Source organism: Myiozetetes cayanensis, unplaced genomic scaffold, assembly GCF_022539395.1.
Source record: "Myiozetetes cayanensis isolate MyiCay16 unplaced genomic scaffold, myiCay2020 scf5-8, whole genome shotgun sequence".
NCBI classification, from domain to species: domain Eukaryota; kingdom Metazoa; phylum Chordata; class Aves; order Passeriformes; family Tyrannidae; genus Myiozetetes; species Myiozetetes cayanensis.
The window spans coordinates 89,292,816-89,313,525 of NW_026087742.1; the positions used below are offsets into that span (position 1 = coordinate 89,292,816).

Genomic DNA, 20,710 nt, shown 5'->3' on the forward strand with positions numbered 1-20,710 from the left:
AACATCAAGTACTATTAAAAATTGTTCTAAAAATAGATACAATTCAGAAATATCTTAAAATGCATTGATAGAAGGTGCAGAATTAATCTCCAAGCTGTAGCACAGAAGATTCAGCAGCAGAAACAAACTCCAGAGCCTGCAGACACTAGGAGTGACACGATTTGGCTGTAAGCACACCGTGACAGCTGCTAGCTACAAGTGAAGCTGGTGGCCAGTTTCTACAGTAACACTGGATCCTGCCTTCAGGGAGATCATGTGCCTGCCTGCTTCTGCTATACTGAGCGTAGCATTAAGAGAGCAAAAGCAAAACCCATGCCTGGCTGCATGCACAGTGGGAACAACATTAGCTGTCTTCTCTTTTGCTACTGAAAGTCCTTATGCAGTGGAACTGTGAGCAAGCCTGTCCCCAGAGGGACTAGGCAGGGACAAACTCTAAGCTGGCAGCCCTCCTCTGCCCACAGCCTGGAATGGATGGTGCTGTGTGGATATCATCTGGGGGCGTAAGGGAAAGCATTCTACCAGAGAGGAACCTTTTCCTCAGCTGGTATGAACTGACACAGCATGAGTGGCTATTTCTTGCCCAGTATCAGACCCAAATAAGAACGACTGCTGTACCTCTGCTGTGGATGCTTGGATGCTGCATGCACACTGAGTTGGAATGAAGGAGTTCTGTACATCAGGGTCTGAGGGCTTTGTATTTTCCAAAAAGGAGAATGGATGGCACAACTATCTAAATACATTCCTTTAGGATAATATAGAGATTTACCTAAAGGGGGTGGGTAGAGAATGTCAGAACTAGACCTGGAAATCTATGCTCTACTCATAACTGGGGGTTTTGGACAGCTTGTGCATTAGTGGAGGGATGCATGGTCCAAATGAAATAAAGTCTGACCGAGGCGGCTATGTTCCAAGGAAAATACACTAACACATTGCTGGACCATCAAGCACACTAAGCCCTTACATGAACCCACTTGCTTAATCAAGTGGTGTGGGCATCAGTTACAAAGCTGACTGAAGAAAGTACAGCCCTTCCCTATCATGAACCTTTACCATTCACCTCCCTGCACCATAGTCATCATCAGCCTCAATTGCTACACTGAGTGTAACTCAGTGTACTAATTAGAGACAAATCACTTACCTGATCTGAATGTAAAAATAAGCCCCTTCTTCTGAAGTTTTCTTTTTAACCCTATTTGTTTCAATAGCCACTTAATGGTGGGACTCAAGAGCCACTTGTACCAGCCAGCTGCGATTAGGAAAGGGAAAGGGCATAGGGGCAGGCTTGGTTTTCATTACCAGCCTGTGCCTCAGGAGCCACCACCTCATCATATCACATCTGAACAGCACACACAGCTTACATGCCTCTGATAACACACCGCCTGCTCACACCTGACCGTCAGGAGGGACCAAACCCAGTCACCATGCACTGTCACCTTTCTGCAAGCTGCTGAAGTACATCAAAGCTGAGTGTAAAGTTTAGACCAAAGCTGTAACTAAGGTTGTGATTTCACATCAAAAAGAACCCAGTAATAACATCAGTATAGGATGTTCCCTGCTCTGTCCCATATTCCTGCAATGTGCCTCTGCCACTGCCAATACCCCTGTGTACAGGGTTGGCACGTTACAAACTGAACCAGTAAACTGATACAGCAGAGGAAATACATGTTAGAGGGGTTTTTTTGTTTTAGTTTTGTTTTGTTGGTTTTTATAAAACTGGCTCAGCCCCTTTATCCACCACAATGTGGTCACACAGCCAGTTGTTTCAGCACAAACAGGGAAATCGCCTACCACAATGCAGAGGCGAGAACAAACCGCAGGTTTTGTATTAACAGGGATAATTCAGGCTAGCATTTCTGCTGACCTTCTGAGAATGTGAGACTGCAGCATTACATTTCTAAACACAGTCTATTTTAACGATCTAGACAAAGCCTAGAACATCAAACAAAGATAGCTCACTTTTTGGCTCAAGGCAGTGTCCAAACAGAGAGAGAATTCATAAAGTTACACTTGGATGACCCAATTTTATTGCAAACACATTCATTTCTAATACACTGAAAAAAAAAATTATGACTGTGATAACCCAGTGCTCTACACACGTTTGGCTTGGCTCACAGAAACCACATGGGAGAAAGCTATTACTCCAACTAACCCATTTCCTACTTGCACTCTGCTGCTGCAAGATTGTTCTCTGCAGTACCTCGACACTCCCCCCACTTCTAATTTTAAATCACTGCAGGTGATGTCCTGTGGGAGTCACCTTACAGTGTATGGCTGTTGTGCAGGTTATGTCTGCCCTGAACTTACTGCAACCTGCCCACTCATCAGTGTTCAGATGGTTTGCATTTTTAAATCAGCATTCTTCACCCATCTGAACTGCTTCCATCCCTTGTTATCATTTTCCCTGATATGTTTCCCCAGCACTTTTCAACACGTGGCTTCCAAACCACTGTGTAAGTTAGCCTTTGCTCAGTCAGATGTTTCTCCTGCTGAATATACATTTCTTACAGGATTGCAATGGAAGCATCTTGCATAATCTTTTTAACAGATAAGCTTGCAGGAAGTCAAAGTTACGAAGGAAGAGGTCACTAATATTTTTCCGAGTTATTGAGTCACATAATAAGTCTAGCCACAATTTAGAGACAATCCATAACAAAATCCCATGTTTTTCTCATTTTTTCCCAAGTTTTGTTGTATCTTTTAACCAGAACGTTTTGATAAGAAACAGAAAGGTTTAGTCTTACTTCAGGTGTGAGACTACAAAAATTTCTAATTGTCTGTGGTCGCATGTGTTTGGTGCAGCAGACTGCCTCAGCATAAAAAAATTAGTCAGGACTCCTAAATTCAATATTCAGATTACACTCTGACAAAGGACTGAGATGCATTATTAATTATTTTTAAATTAAGGCAAACACTCCCCCCCCCCAATACTTAAGAGGTCATGAAAGCACACTCAACTTGGTCAGCATGGACATATAAGCATGCATATGATTATCTTCTTTGTGCAGAAAAAAATCATCTGTGCAAAATAAAAAACAGCATACAACAGTATATTTGTCAACACTGCAAGTAAAAGGAGAGGCACCACTGAGAATAAATCCAAAAACTTTACACATTAACTACCGCAGTAGCTTATCTGCAATTCCTCGTTGCAAGTGGGGCCTCAAAAAGGATACTAAAATCTCTTGAAGACCAGAGCTATGCAGGCAAATCTCTGTGCTGCTTTAATATTTTTTTGCTCACAAGAAATGCCTTGTCCTCCAGCAGTACAGCTGAGCTGGAAACGAATTCAAGGTCATTACTGTATTAGTTGCAAGAGGACTTCTACAACCTCACAGGATCTTGAAAGCTGTGTGCGGAAAGCTGCACTAAGTCCAGAGAAATATCAGTTTATCTTATCTCCCTCTACACTAAACATCCAGTCCTCTCCTCCTCAGCCCCTGCAGCTTCTAACACCTCACAGTCCCTGAGAATGTCTGGGAGGAGAGGGCAGCCCTTTTGCATGCTCCCCACCACCCTCCTGCTGGCAGCAGACTGGCACCCTCCGCTGCTCAGGGGGATATACTCCTCGTTACCACCTGGGGATGCCCATGGATTCTCGCCCTGTACTGCTGAAGGCAGCACATCTCAATTACAAACAAAAAAAATCAGTGTAGGACACCAGAAATGATGATTGCAATGAATTACACTGGCTAAATAAATAAAAACAGGTGGTTTCATGGGTGCAATTAGTCCACTGGATGCTTCAGGAATAAACTTCCATATCTCTCTTATCTATGCTCATCATATAGTTTTCAAACTGTTAAAGCAATTTTACACAAGTTTGTAAATTATCATTAACATTTCTCATTGTCTTCAACTTCATCAGCCCTGCCACAATAATCCTCCTTACTTACACACAACAGAGACTGCTGGAGTGAAAGCTGCTCAGAAGGACCAGAGGAATGAGTCTAGCCCTGGGGGAAACACCCAAGACTTAACCCAGCTTCCCCTTTGGCAGAAATAATAAGCCTGTTTGCCCCAGAGGCTGAAGATTTCATTTTCTTACATATCTCCTTTCTGATGGGCTCTTTTAATCATTAACTGATTTAAGTTCCAACTACCATATGGAGAATGGCTTTTTTCTTACCCAGTCTGGTTGTTTGTACAAAAGCCATGGAAAACATTAGACAAGGTATAAACCAGTGAAGTGGGCAGAAAGGGGAGACTGACTGACTTGCTTGAAAGAAATACTAGCAGCAGCTATGAGAAAGAAAGGCAAACCCTAGTAATATCTTTGACGCATCCCAGGAAACAAAGGCAATTCCTCAGTGGAAATTAAAGGCTGATTTTCAAGAAATGGCACCCACTTGTGGGAAATTTCATTTTGCTATGCTAAGATGCAAGAAACCAATGAGTTCCCTCTCCCTTTATAAAGCCCATTGTTTTGCAACAAGGAGCACTTTTCATTTTTCCAAAGTAGGCCTCCTGACTATTTCTTAAATGAGAAGAGATGGATGAGGGAGATTTTTTTTTTTTTATTCCTTTGAAACATTCCTTCCTTTCAACACTGTCTATTGTTAAAATTAATTTGTACAGACCCTGGCAGCTCAGAGGTCAGGAGGGTTCAAGTTGATGTGCTAAGATGTGCACTGTTATGTTAAACAGGGTTTTTCTTGGCTGCAGCTTTACAGCAAGAAGGTCACCTCAGGGTTATTTGGGGTAGCAAATGTTAGCCCTGGGCAACCGTTCCCAAAGGGCTGAGAATCAGACCAAGGTTTACTTGATGGAAAGCTGAGGCGGCCTGAACAGATAGCAAATGCTCCCTTAGTTTGCTTCATCTCTCAGTCAGCTAATTCCAGCGTATTAAGAAACCTCTGGCATAGGGCAAGACAGCTGGAGGCTGCATTTCCACGGTGGGGAATACACTCGTCCTCTCATGTGGGAAGTGCCAAATTGGTTTTAGTGTTATCACATCATTTCTGTGGTGGAAGCCACACAGTAGTGAGCAACAGACAGGCAAGCCTGTGGGGAGTGGTGACTGCCAAACGATGTATATTAGTCTGTGGATGGCCTGGGTATTTGTCTTATTGGCTGTGATTAGGCCTCCTAATTAATGAATCTCTCTTGGACAACTTCCTTGTTAGTCCCGATAAATCTGGCTGTTTCCTTCAACATTATTCAGAGGAGTCAAGCTGCATACAGTATTATTTGTGGCAACCTAAGACAATGTCTTCTGAAAAGAAGAAAAAACACACAAAAACTCAGAAGTAGGATTTTTTCCCTCAATATTGCCTTTTAAACATATATTTAGTTATCTACTTGGGAAAAATCAGGCATTCAAAATACTGCTAACCTGAATCACCCCTAAACCGGGCATCCCAAGTTAGGGCATTTGGAAAGCACAGTCTCAGGTTCTGGCTTCTGAGCATGCAGGCAGGCAGTGTGCCTGTTCTCAGGTCCCCTAATAAAACCTGGGATTTCAAGTAAAAGGCGGTGGGGGTGGAGTGAATTTTTTATTATTATTTTATTTTTAATAATGACCCATTTCCAAGAGCTTAGGCTGTAAGAAAATTGCCAAATATAGTGCAACTTGCAGTACAACTTACTTGAGCTGGCCACCTGGCCGCTGGAGAAATGCTCAGTGGGGTTTCTGTCAAGGAACGTGTCCTAGATTATTCTGTAGGAGACTGGGGGTTTAGATGCATCAATCTCTGGGTCTTAGTGGGAGGTCACAGTTATCTTCTATGCATCTGATATCTACTCTCCACCCTCCACCATAAAGCTCAAGCTGCCTGGCATCAAAGCCAGCCATCACTTTCCCACAGCCCACAATGCTGCCTGCAGAGCCCAGAGACCACATATATAGGTTATCTGAGTGTGGGCTGACAGCAGGGAAGTAAAAATAGCCAGCTTTTAGCCTTCACGTATAGACTTTCCCACCACCAATGGAAATGTTCAACACAGAAGGTCAGGGAAAACCTGGCTTCTCAGTGACTGACTGCACTTTGGGGGTCAACCTTCACCTACCCAACTAGTAGCTTCTCTCAGGAGACATGACAACAGCTCTCACTCTGACATTCCTTAAGTTTCACCACTCCAGCCACTATTTCCTCCCAGATTTCAAGTCAGGCAAGACAAGTCAACCTCTTCGTCTTTTCCAGACTGGTTATGAGCCGATCACAGTCTCATTATTCTAACTGAGGGTTTCTACAGAAATGCACTACATACCACTTCATTTGAAATTCAGTACAACTTCAATGTAAATTACTTCCAGGCTCTTTAATCAAAATTACAAAGGGGCAGAAGTTCATGCTGAAAACAAGCAATTTTCACAACATAACTCAAATCACTCCCCACAACCTCTCAAGAAGCCCCTCACATAGCCACATACTACCTCACTCAACCTTTTCTGTTTCTGACCCCTGTTTTTGCCATTTGCACTTGCCATACCTTTGCCGTGTCCTAGCCCTGTTCACAGCAGCACACAAAGGTTCAAGGCTGCTTCAAGTTACTGCAGATGCCAGTGGAGCTTGGTTCCACTGTGGACACGGGTGCAGAAACCACCACTTTGGCCATAGTCCTTAGCATACCCTCACACACAGTAAAGAAGCAGATAAAGTATCTTTTCTGCCCTTGCAGATCTACCAGCTCTGTGTTTTGCATGGGTTTTGCTCACATTTCACATGCCACAGCACTGTCTTTTGATCCAAACAGCAGAGGGGGGGACAAAATCAACTCATCTACATCAGTATAAAACCATCACATATATCCAAAGCCAGTGCAAGTCACTTTTCCAAAGCAAAATTCAGTATGCCACTGCACAGTCACAGCATACTGAACACAATCCAGCTTTGTACAATCCTAGCTGGCTCCACTCTTACACCTCAGTAGTTCTCTTGCAGATCAAACCACAGAGCCACACGTGGTTTTTCTGTGCTACCTTTGTGCAGCTCTCTTCCCTCACATAAACTTCTGCTTGCAGAGAAACTGCAGTTGTTCCCAGGAGATCTGATCACCATTAAGGTCCTGCAAAGCCAAACTCTGTGCAGGCTGAGACATCAAGCCAGCTGGAGATAAAAGCCAGCTGTGTAAACAAGGTGACCAGACTAATGGCCATCACTTAGTTGTGCATCCTGCATTCATACATAACCACCTTATTAAGGTATTTAGTTTTATTGCTGAAGTAACATCAATGAAGAGAAAATGAGTAACCCAACACAGCAAGGGCTGAGGGAGGCTCTGGCACTGGGCTGGATGGGAAGAAAGCCGGCCTGTAGGGCAGCATAGAGGACAAGAAGGCAGAAAGACTGAAATAAACTATGCTCATAGTGCTAGTGAAAGAGCACAACACCACCTGCCAGAAACAGGGACACCTCAGCACCACGAGGGTGACAACTGGAAGCGAAAACTTCCTTCCATTGGAATGATCACATCCTTCCCTTTGGGGGAGCACTGGGAGAGCCTTCTACTGCTGAGAGAAGGCTCTGGACCTGAGCATCCTACCCTATTTCTCCCAAGCAACAAATGGGAAAGAGGCCACCACGTTCCCTCAGCAGGCGGGAGGTCTGGGTGAGCGGCAGGACCTGCGCTGTGTCTTTCTCTCTTATTCTGGACAGCCCATCCCAGTTTAATATGCTGCTTCCTGCCAACCCTGTGCTTGGGAAAGGGGACCCTTGGGCACTGACCCTGTTCCTTGCAGATGGAGCACAGCCCTTGCACCAGAGCACCCTCAGACTGAGCTTTGCAATGGATCAGCACCCAAAATAGCTGCACATGTTTTCCCCTGTGAATGTTACTTCACATCCCATGCAGAGATGCTCCAAAATAGAGGCACGGATGGTGCCTTAAGACCCACAACACAAGCAGGGGTTTATGCCCACCTTCAGCACAGGCTTTCTCTGGGATTTATTCTTCCCTGCCCACAGTATAAGGTTTTAATCCCATTCCCCCTTGCAAAAGAAGAGTTCAGGAGCAGTCTGTGCTTATGTTCTGTTGTCATGTGTAACTAAACAGGATGTCAAGAACATCTTAATGCCCCAAAACAAGACAGAAAGATGCAGAGAAATGGATAGTACTACTCAGTGTCTAATAAAACATAAGAAAAAAACCCAGCCAACATACATTACTCCATTTGTTTCCCCTCCTTCTTTTTAAGGGACAGCTTTTGATACCATACTTGCAAAAACACATAATTCAAAAAAGGAAGGAAGTGCTTTGAGGGATTTTTATTTAAAGCTTGACAGGATAAACAAATCACAGTCTCATTAAATCACACAAATCTCACGCTGCACACAAGACTAAACCACGAGAAATAGGACGTTACAAATCCTCATGCAGTTCCACACTTCCAGCACAACAGCTCATTTTATTTCTGCTCTTGGCAAGGTTAGAATAAAAGGCTTCTTTTCTTTGCTCCAAAAATGTTTTTAGATGCTATATTACTTGAACTTAACACAGCAGTAATTGCACTGAAAAAGGGCAATCTGAATTGCATCCTGAAAGGAGGAGACATTTATACTAACACACACATGAACAGATATCACAGTTACAAAAGGTCTGTTTCAATCCTGTCACCAAAAACTGAATTCACTAACTCTTACAGGTAGAAGTGGCTGGAGAATTTTCATTCTGTAATGTAACAACGTTTCTGAGATATACTGATTATCTAGATCTCAATATAGAAGTAAATTTTACATCTGCCAAGTATGTTTCTAACCCTGTAGGCACTGTGTTTTGCTTTCCTTTTTATTACTAACTTCTTTATTAGACTGTAGTTTGTCTTTTTACATTTGTTCCAGAAAGCAAGTAAGCCAGCCCTTGTTTAAAAACTCTAAAATAGGACAATGGTAAACAAATTGTTACTTATTTCCCAGCTGTATATCAGTGCCAATTCCTATTTGTTTATGTTAGCAAAATAATTGCATGAGGGCATTTAGAAAATTATCATTGTTAATGTTTCATTTCTATATACTTATATACATACATACAAACATGCCTTCTCTGTGCTTATTTGCCTTAGGCTAAAAGCTTGAACAAAAAGTTTCATTCTGGAAGAAGGCCTGCCAAACTGAAGTATGAAGTCAGTTTAGCCCTTGTTACATTACAATCTAAAAATGAAGTTTCCTGGACTGAAACGATTTTCTCTCCTTTTTTGTATATTTTAATACTTAACATGACTATGCTGATAATAAGCCAACTAACACTAGCTGGGATGTTTTGTTTGGCTTCATAAAGCAAAATAAAGTGGTATTAGTATTTTTTTTCTTTCTTTCTCTCGTTCTGGCACTGTTTTATGCATGGCTCTGGGCAATATTAGCTTAAACTATGACTAGATCAACAGAAATCTCTTCTGTGGGGGATACAGCTGTTTGTAACCTGATACAAACCACTGGAACCTGAATTCTACCTGCCTGGAAATTTTGCAGAGAAACAGGATCTCTAACAACTACCATCATGAAACCAGCATGAACAACAGTGACAAACCAAGGTTGTTGGTTGGATTTTTCATAACCTTCCCCTTTGGGCAGTCATTGATGCACACGTGCAGCACACAAGATGTCTTTTCTCCCAGCACTTGCCATTCATTCCCTACAAATACAACTGATTTAACAAGGTGGAAGTAGCAGAAAAAACATTAGGGTCTCTGAAATCTCTGACACCACTAAAACAGTGAGAAACTGAGGTGAGAAGAAAGACAGCTGGCTAGTTCTCAAGATTATTTGAATTCGTTGTTTTTGTTATAAAAGTTGAAATGATGGGTTAAGATTCTGAGACCATTCTCACTGAATGTAACTATGGAATTACCTTTTGATGGTAATTTTCACCATCATGAAGGACAACAAAATCTGAAACCTTGTGTTTTGAGATCTACTACAGATGAAATCTGTGGAAGAATAAATACTTTTCTTTCCAAGATACTTGGCAGAGGTTTCTGTCATGTCTTTAGAGTAAAGTCTCAATTTAAATACTGACTTTGAAACCTGAAGCTAACCAGTATACATGCAATATATTCCTTTCCTTCAACTGTTCAACAGATGGGATTGTCGAAATTTTCATTAAAATATTTCTTAGTATTTCAAATGATGGCTATGTATTCTCTTGGTTTTCAGCCAACAGGCAGGCCTTTGAATTATCCCTGATTTCATTAAAAGAATACCATTTCAAGATTGCCTTTAAGTAGCCAAGACATGTAAACCCTTGCCTGTCTTTTTACAGACTCTGCTTAGAAGATGCAGATAAAGTGCATCCTCTTGCCCAGCACATCCTCTTGTCCTCTCAGCAAGATGTCAGAAACATCTGAAACTTGTTTTCTCCCTCTCCCCTCCTCTCCCCTCTTGCTGCACACTGACAACTCAGCATCCATCTGTTCGACCCCCTCCCAGCTGTGGCAAGGAGTAGCTGAGGTCTGCCCACACTCCCCTAGCACACCCACCTACTTGCTTTCCCAGGGAGCCTCTTCTGAGACAGTGCTTGCTTCTCTTCAGGTTCGTGGTCTTCCCAGGGAACATGAGTTCATAGTGGCACCATCTGCCACTTAGAAAAGCTATTGGCAACGTTCAAGCCAACCATTTGGAGAATCAGGAAAAAAAGTTCACATGGGTGGAGATGAATGTTCATGTGATTTTTCCCCTTGCCTAAGATAATACAGCCCCAACCCTTGTCTGCATCTTCTAAGTGCTTAAGGCACAGGGCAAGTAATAAAATGAAGCCAATTCACTGCCCTAAATCAATCAGAAAAAGGTTTTCTCTGTCAACATGAAAAGAAACTGTTCTGAAAAAGAAATCTTTGTTTTAACATAGATTGATTCCTCAGCAACACCCAATCCTGTCAAACCTATTCTACTGATGGGGTTTCGTCTTACTTCAATCCCATTCAGACACTAAATAAATGGGAAAAAAAATTAATCTGATGTAAAACATAATGCTTAATGTTTCTAACATTTTCATGATTCTTGTTTTTATTTCCTTATTTACATCTATATTACTAGTCAGCATATTAGTAGAGATGTTTTAGTAACAGTTAAAACTTCTATAGCAGATATAAAGTATACTACATAGGATGACTGCAAGCAAAGCAAAATTTTCCTACTTCCATCAGGTTGGTAGGTTTCTTAACTGTTGGAGAAACAGTTGGAGAAAAATGTATTGAAGTTCATGCTAAAGATGGGTATAAAAATGCAAACAGATATACTAGCAGCAATCATAAATGATGCCAAGCAGTGATGAGACTCTTTTTCTGCTGTTCAGCTGTGTTCAATCTACTCCAAACTCTTCAAATTCTTCAGTCTCTGTGCAAAACATTCTGTTGTGCCTGCTCAGCCCTAGTAAGAGAGTAAAAGTCTTATGAATCAGTATTAGGACATGAGGCAGTACAGCAAAGTGGTGGTAATCCACACTCACTGGTAGGAAACCTGCCACTAGTAGTAAACCTATCAATCACCAAACCCAGTTTGATGAATAGATTAAACCAAATTTACCATTCCAGTAAAGCAGAAGACTTTACATGGGAAGAGTACGTATGTTTTACTCCACATGGAGTACTCTACATGGGAAGAGTACATATGTTTTAATCCATTTTAATGCATCATACAATTTCATAGTACCTCCAGTAACTATAGTGAATTTATTATATAAACCTCCAAATATGAAACCTGGTATTATATCTAACAGACATTAGAGGGTCATGAGAGACACCAGGCTATTTCCAGGGAGTAATGGCTCTGTGTGCTCCCATTACCCCATCCCTGCATTGATGCAAAGCTACAGGAGAATCCTGTAGCACCTCACAATCACAAAGTGACATTTAAGTAGAGGGATATAAAGATTTTAAGATGAATTTACAAGCAGTGGTAGACTGGCCCACTTACGAACCACACTTATTCAAACATATCTTGTACCTCACATTCTGCTTTTCCACTTAGAGAGCCCAGATCTCTGAACAGTAGCAGCCACATAAGCTGGGTTTTTGGACTTCAGCATAAGAAAATGAGCACCACTGAGCTGTTCTTAAACAAGAAGGTAGACAACATGTTATGCCCTCCAAGAACCAAGACAAATATTGCTTAAAGTTAGTTGAGGGAAGAGTACCAACACCCCCAGACCTGAGGTCCAGCTCTGGACCCAGAACTCCACTGATGGCACTCGCACACAAGCACTGGCTGCAAGCATAGACTCATAGATCCCACTGCAAATCAGGAAGCTGGATACTGCCACAGATTAGTCTAAAGATGCTGTGCTATTACAGATTTTCTTCTATTTTAACTACTTTTTTAGATTTCTATATCTCTTCAGATTGGTTCAAAAGCAGCAGAAATTATTAACAGTGAACTAATTTATGATGAAATGGACTTATCATACTAACTACTGATAATTTTTTAATCTTTAATTGTTCAAATTTGATACAGCTTTTTAAGAGTCCTATCCAATGTGCTTTCACAATTGCTTTCACAATTCTCAGTGGATAGTATTTATCTGACTTATTTACTAATTACTTTCAAATTACAAATGTCCCTCAGGTCTGAAACATTTCTGATGAAAGAACAAGCAGACATACATTGGTTTATACCATGAGGGAAGAGAAATTAAAGAAGACGAATTTGTACTGCAACGATCAGGCAAATGGGGAGTTTGATTTCTTTAAAATGTTTCTAACTTTATCACCACATGCAGTTAACAATTTGTATCTGCTAAGTCTTCTATGCAATCACCAAGCCTAGGTCTCCTAGGGTTTTTTTTTAGTAAAAGGAGATAATCGTTAAAAGCTATGGCAAAAGCAGTATTCCAGACTGCAGATACCATAAATGTCACTGTCTCCATAAAGAAACTGAGCATGGACAAGTGCATGAGGAATAATCACATATTTTCAAGACACTTAAATAGAACATGCCCAAGGGCACACTGTAGAGGAGCCCACGTTTCCATCAGTGAGTAACGCATAGAGTTTCCTTTCCAGTAGTTGAAGAATCCAAGCTGATGTGAATTCTAATATATCACTTTTCTGCCAAGCACACTGTTGTAAGAAAGGCACATTGGTGTCTTTAGTTTAAAATCAATTTCACTTGGCTTGGGTATCAGAGAATCAGGGAAAAAATAGACTTTTAGTATAAGACATTAGCTTTCTAAAAACACTGTCTTTCTTGGAAAATGTAACATTGTAAATGTAATACATACTTTATGTACTCTATGTACTTTCTTTCTCCACTGCTACTGTTTCTCCAGCATTTCACCCAGTGATTGATGACTCCAGATTTCAGTTGTGCGTCTCTTCCAACGTTACTATACCACTATAACCACCTCTCGATTTCCAAAACCTCAGAAGCGGTACTCCTATTCTGAATTGCCTCCAAGACCTATGAACCAGTCAACATTGCTGCAAGTCTTGACCCAATTTGTCTTTCTCTTGATGACACTTTTATGTACCATGCCTGTTTCCAAGTCACTTGACATTTTCCCCAAGTACTTTTCATACAAAAGAAGAAAGCTGCAAGTCCCATGTAACTTCACTTCAGATGGAGGGAAAATAAATGAGAGGAATCTTTGCCTTAAAAAGATATTGCATTTCAAAGAACAAAACCATAACTTTTTTGTTTATCAAATATGAATGAAAAATTCAATTTCAGTTTATATCCCTAAACCACAGTGGAACTGATGTGGTATTGAATATTACTTTCCGAGAAACTTGGGCAGCAGAGTAATGGGCAACTCTCTCGTTGCTCTGCTGTTACTGACCATACTTCTGCTTTATAACCAATTCCAGCAACTGGGGGGAGGTATGACATATAAAGAAGCTGACTTTAACTCAGTGGTAAGGAAGGAAGACTTAATACTCTATCACATATACTTACTGGGTAGATTCAGCACTCACAATATAGTTCGGAGTCACAAAATTCCAGTATTGTCCATCTAACAGCTTTCTTGCAATTGCATGGCTGAATTATTGACTGGCTGTCAACATTCCCACCTCATTTACTCAAAATGTTAAAAGTCAGTAAATAAGAAACCAATATCAGGGATTTAAGGGGAGTATTTTAATTATTTTAGTGTCGTACTTTTAAAACTATTCTTTAGAAAATAAGTGAGTAAATTTAGAAACAGGGTTAAAGCGTCTCAATCAAAAAACAAACTGCTGTGGAAAGACCTTCTTGAGTTTCTTTGCTTGAGCTGGATCAGATGTCTATCTTAGTCATGCTGAATTTCTTAGCAGTCAAGGCTATGAATTACTATTGGTTGCTTGCATGATTAACCATGGTGCTGGTATGCCTGAGACCTTCCAAACACAGCAGGATTATTGCAGCAACAGACAATACTATAATATTGCAGTATTACAGGCTTTGCAGTTTTCTATCCCTTCTCTCAGTTTGTGCAATGGGTTTATGAGACTCCTTGGAAACTTTCACCTGGAAGCACAGGATGAAGTATCACCAGCAGTAACTCAAACGCTCTGCAGCCTGAAGAGTGCAGACATACAGTTTTTAGAAATACCAAGATAAAAATCCTTTGAGGTGATCTTCTCCATCAGGACCCTGCTTACTGAAGAAATCACATAGGGAGTCTCTGCGCAGACACTCCAGTGCCATGCAGTAAAGTCTGAGCTAACTCAGGAATCAAGAGATGCCTCCTCATATCTACATATTCTGCTTTTAATTTCCTCTTTGATAGTTATGGTTTCGGTGCTATCACCACATGAAGAACCCTCAGGGCACTTTCAACTGCAACTAGCTAGTTTGACAAAAATAAAAAGCTTAGCATCATATAGGACAGAAGAAAAGTCCCATGTATACAGTATGCTCTATCTAGTTAGTGTTAGTGTCCCTACTTATCTCATGACAACCCTGCAAGAACAATATATATTCCAGAGACTGCAAGGCTTAATTATTTTAATTCCATGGTCTGGGAGTTTTCAGCAGGGTTTCTTTCCATCTTGCAGCTTTTACAGACTGTAGTGGTATATCTGATCGCTAGTTTAAGTAGCTGTGATCACATTATCTGCACTCTTCTCAGTGGCTCCCTATATAGCAGCACATTGATTTTTAGGTGACTCTGTTGGTCTTTTTAGTTGCCCTAATAATAAAACGCCTGGGCAAAGAGAAAACCTACTCATCAGTATTTTACACAGACACCCTTTTTCAGGAATTAAACCATAATAATCTGCTGTAACTTGGCAGACAATTTTATGTTTGGTGTGGGGTGTGTTAGGCAAGAAGCAGTAACATCCCTCTCCTACAGCTGCTAGCCAGCAGCAGTACAGATGGCAAACAGGACAGAGACTGCGTCTTGCACAGACACAGAGCACCTCCTGGCCTCATCCACTGCAGAGTTCAGCAGGTGCTGAGTGATCCTGCCTGAAAGAGAGCCCTAAAAAAGTGATGCAGAGCACCCTGTCTCTTCAGGAGCCTCCTGACTTCTGCTTAGTCTCTCCTGGAGAGCCCCAGAGAGAAAAATACAGATGAGCATCAACTTCAAACACTCTCAGCTCCTGCCTCAGGGTGAGGGCTCATTCCAGTTTGACATCTGTTCCTGCCCTGCTTGCTCTGTCTGTAAAGTGACTCAGTCAAACTAATTCAGTGTCTTGAAATACAGCATATTAGAAACTTTTGCTCATTTGACTCCATCTAACAATAGCAAGTATCTGCAATGGCATGCTTTGGTCTTCCCATCATTCAGAAAATAGCACTCAGAGCAGAGAAAAGGGCAAGCACACAACCAGGTCACACTCCTGTACAGAATTAAGTCGTGCTAAGGTGCCTCTACCTTTAAAAACTAAAGGCACTTCCAGGACTACAAATATTTTCTGTTTTCTAATACCTATCTGAAATAGTGCAATTTTGGAAGCTAGACATTTCAGGCTAGTTTGTTTAGATACAATGAAGAGCAGCTCAAGGGCACACATGGAGAACACTGATCCCCATCTTAGGCTACTGCCACCTTCATGGCTTCCCACAGAAGGAGCTGCCATTAGGGAAACCCTGAATGACAAGCTGGCCATCAACCAGAAGCATTTTTTGCCTGGAGGTAAGAGTATAACTAGGCCAGAGACATTTTCTTCTACCAAGCAGAGAGGGAAAAGTAGTACTAAATAGTGATCTCTCAAACCAGACATTCCTAAAAGCTCTCCAGTTATAGTATGGTGGAAGTAGGACTCCAACTGCAAATCCTTCTCCAGCAGTTACAGGGCTAATGTTTCTGCCTTACCACATATGCCTATAGCCAGCCATGCACAATTTGGCTCCAAGCCATACTGCTCTGAATTCATCCTTTAAAAAAAAATAACCTGAAATAAACAGCAAAATTAAAATCAATCTCAACAAGCAGTGAACAATTACAATGGAATGAACATCAACTATGCAGAAATATTTCTAATGGAGAGATTAGCTTTCTACAACAAACTCTGGTTTTAACCTTCATAACTTCAACAAAATAAAACACAGTCACATGAAATTTCAGAGTCATGGGCTTGTGCCAAGGAAAGCTTCTCTGGAAAGTTTGAGGTAGATCGGCCAAGGCATCTTGGAGATATGAGAGTTCCTGAAAAGTGAGGTGTTCTTCATTTCTTGGACTGTTCCCTAATTTTTTTTGGCTCACCATAACTTAAAAATGGTTGGCTTAGACATTCCAAATTTGCTTGGCTACTACTGGTGCCTTTGACTAGTTGCAAGCTATTTTATTACTAAACGTGGGTTTGTGCAAATTTTGAGCAGTGCAGTTGTTAACACCACATGTTGGCTATTGCATATTGTAGGCAAGCCAGCCTGGATCACTGCAGACTCCTCAATCACCTCATCAGCTGTGCTCAGGAGGCAGCACCAAAGACCAGGACCCTTCCCTCAGGTCCAACGAGGTGTAAGAACTTGGCTGGACTTTACAGAGTCCATGGAGAGACATTTTGTCAGGATGAAGAGAAACGGTCCTGGTATGCTTGCCAAGCCTTGCCAGTACCAAAGTGCCTCTCTTGGAAAGCTAAGCACACACAAGGCATAGATGGTTTCCTCCTCATGGTTACTGTTGTTCTCTTCCTATTCCTTCAGTCCATACTTAGCCCTACCTTCTGATGCACCCAAAGAATTTTCCCCGTGAACATCCACATAAGTCCCAAGTACCCTCTCCTCCATGGATTACTGATCCAATCTATTTTACATTTCCATGGTGATTGCAAAATCCATGCTGGAGTCTGGGTGTTTCTCGTGCAGGTGATTCCACATCTCTGCTCCACTCTCTCCAAGGCCCTCTTCTAGACTAGGAGCCTTGTACACATAGATACAACACAGGGCATTAGACTTCTGGACAGGAACATCCAGGGGGAAGATTTAGCCCTCAAGAAGCAAATTTCCTCTGAGAAACTTTTAGTTTGTTTGATGAACTCTGGAAAGACTGTGGTAAGGAATTCCCTCCTGATGGGGACTGCTCTGTTCACAATCTTGATTTCAATAACGGATACTATGGCAACCTCGTGTATCACTTGACACCGCCCTGAGTATGGTCAACTACTCTAAACAATTCTTCTTAATCTGTAATATTTCCTTTGACAATGACTATGACCTATCGAGTTGCCAAGAAAAAAGCAGCGCACAGCTGACCAGCGGTGGAAAACATTAGGACATTAAAACACTTCTCAGTGAAGTATGTTCCTACATGTAAAGTTCCTCAGTTACAAGGAAACCTATTCTTTTTGAGATGCACACATGCACGACTCCCATTCACAGGAGCTATCCAGAGTGAATCCAAAGTAAAATAGGTTTGAAAGTGTCTACATTTACCAAACATTGATTCCACACAGAAAGTGCCTTTTAAGAATGACATATCCTTTGACCTACTGCATCTTACTTTTGCTGTTCAGAAACAGATTTTGTAGCAACCACATCACTTACATTAAAAACCAAAACTAGTGCTATAAACACTAAAAAAAAATCTATAAAATAGAAATGATCTACCTAGTAGACAGTAAGAACAGAAGTTCTTTTCCACATTTCTTATCCAATTAGAGATTTATCAGAGCTCTTTTATTTGTACCGACTTCAACTATCTGTTCTGTTACCTTTAAAATGCAGATAATCTACCTCAGAGGTTTGCTCTTCTCAGGAGAGACCACACAAAGCTCAACCAAGTTTTTAGAAAATACACAGCCCTGTGCTGGGTTGGCACAAACCTGCAGAGCATCAAGGAAAAGCTACAGGAGGATGACTTCTTGCAGTCTCCCGCAGAGCTCCTGCCTGCACTGCCCTTTGGGAAGGGTGCTATCCACTGCCCTTTGGGAAGGGTGCTATCCGCCTCCAGCCCGCCTGCCACCCTGTGAGTTAATGAAAAGAGCATAAGGAGGATCTGCAGGCACTTTCCTCCCCCTCTCAATCCACAGAGGGCGAGTCACAGTCTGACCTTAACTTAACACTCAGACTGTAAAGTTACTTAACACTTGTAGAAGAATTTATTTTTTTTCAAATATACTGATGGCAGCATATGGCCCATCGACAGGTTTATTATTATAAGACACTTTTTCCACCAGGTTATAGTCTTTTTTATAAACATATGTTTCAGCACATAATAAAACCCTTAAGAACTGTTTCTGAAATGTGCAGGCACAGAAACTACTTTTCAAGATTTGTCAAGACAATGAAAGAAACAATCTTTAAAGGGACTTCTATTTTTCTAAAGGTCTTTTTCTAAATGTCTTTTAAATCTAGGGGTACTGAGAGTTATGCATGTTAAATAAAACAAAAGAAATAAAAAGTGAGTTCTCTTGTAAATGCCACGTTCTTCTCCTTTTCATCAAAGCAATTATTTTTATACTTAGTAAAACTTCTCCTTCCACTAAGTAGACATTTTAACTATGCTTTAAATCAGAACATGTGGTTTATGGGTGAATGATAAGCTTCTGAAAATAAGGTGGCTTACTATAAAGAAAATGTCAATGCCATACCACTACAGTCACACGAACTCATCAGTGCAAAGCCACCCTTGATATTCTGTGCCCTTCAGCTGTGCTAATAAAGGTCTGTGTGCAGAGTCAAGGTGCTTTGATCACAAACCTCCATCCATCTGCAAGACTGCATCCAAGTTATATGTCTAAAAACATGTCACTGTTTCATTTTCTGATAGACCACATCTGTGTTCTAAAGAAAAAAGGCTTTTTGTCTATGCATCTATAATGCAATTTCTATGCTAGCACCACATCTTTAGGGGAAAAAACCCTCACATAGTGTACACTGCCTTATTCAAAAAATTCCTACACTCCTCCTATTCTTAATGCTTTCTCCCTGATATCTCACATATTTAGCCCAAGTAGATTTGGTTTTAAAAGCAGCCTCTTCAACACATCAAAATATGACTCAACTCAGGTATGTTTGCTAGGAGCTTTGTTTCCTACACGCAAGTTCACAGTCTCCTGTTAAAAGGAGCCTGCAGCTGGAACACAGACTAGGACTCACCGGTGTCTAGACCCTAAGCCCACTTTAAGGCAATGCAAGACCTTTCACTGATTTTATGGGACTAGATATTATGCCTGTGCATCACTGAAGACAACAGAGGCCTTGAGACTGTATGATACAATACATTAAATACTCCTTAACCACTAGAAAAGAATTTTGCAAACACTTTGAACATTGCATTGGAATTTAGGGTATTTGGGGGAGAAAGAGCACTTCTTTTCGATGTGTGTTCGTTCCCCTCCCTTAATGACACTCCCCACAAAATGTAGATGTTTTAAGACAATGGAAAAAATAATCATACACCAGTAGATTTGAAGCTTAAAGAATAAAAGTGCCTAATTTTATCATAGCCATACTGTTATAATTGGCATGCACGAGTTTGCATTCAAAGAAAACTCATTTGTTAAAATTAATCACTGACTTTTCAGCCAATTTGTCAGTTAACTACTACCACGTCTGGACATGATTAGTTAGCTTCACTGGGTGATACAGGGTGCCCTCTATAACGCTTCCACAGGATGAAATCCTAAAACCAGTCAATTCTTTGAACATTTTGCAAGCAACTTACTCACATGTTCACGGATGCTGCTACAGGCTCTACTTTTTTCTGCTTTTACAGATTAAGCCTTTCTAGGAGAGACAGGCCAATAGCTTCTACAATACAACGTGCTCTTTCTCCCCCAGCAGACAGAGCACCATTAGCAATCACGGGTCCCTGCGCTGTGTTTGGAAGCACTTAACTAGCGGGATCGGTTTGAGGCTAAGATGAGGCATGATGTACGAGTCTTCTGACAAGGGGGCTGGCTCCGCTCATTTAATTGCGGTTGCTGCTCCTATGATGTGGAAACCTGTCTATTAGAAAACACATTTCACAGGTGACTAAACAGCCATCAGATGGTAACAACTTTCATTTGTTACTGACCTCCCTTCTCTGCCGCAGTGTAAGGGTGAATGGCCTGATACCCCATTGTCAGTCCAGAGCAAAACACTTCCTGTTTTGCATAGTGAATTATAAAATACCTTCAAAATTTTTCAGATTGTGTTGAAACAGCACTTTAACTAGCATTTTCTCATCTAGGCATCAGCCTCATAGAAGAACATCAAATTTTTCACTACTCAATTATGCAATGTTTGAGGGCATTTTGGACCATGATTGTAGAGCACATCACTACGTTTTTATACACAGAAGGTTTTACTCAGGTCCCTGTCCCTCAAACAGAACATCATGGGCCAAAGTGACTTGGTATTTCATAGAGACAAGATCACAGCCTTTGCTGTGAAACTGATTTAACGGTGACTAGACTAAAACTAGT

General features: G+C 41.1%; 1 protein-coding gene across 3 annotated transcripts in view; it reads right to left on the reverse strand.

Annotated features, from left to right (window-relative positions):
- ST6GAL2 (ST6 beta-galactoside alpha-2,6-sialyltransferase 2) overlaps positions 1 to 20,710 on the reverse strand; it is a 174,694-nt gene that overhangs the window by 26,407 nt on the left and 127,577 nt on the right. The window lies entirely within an intron of this gene.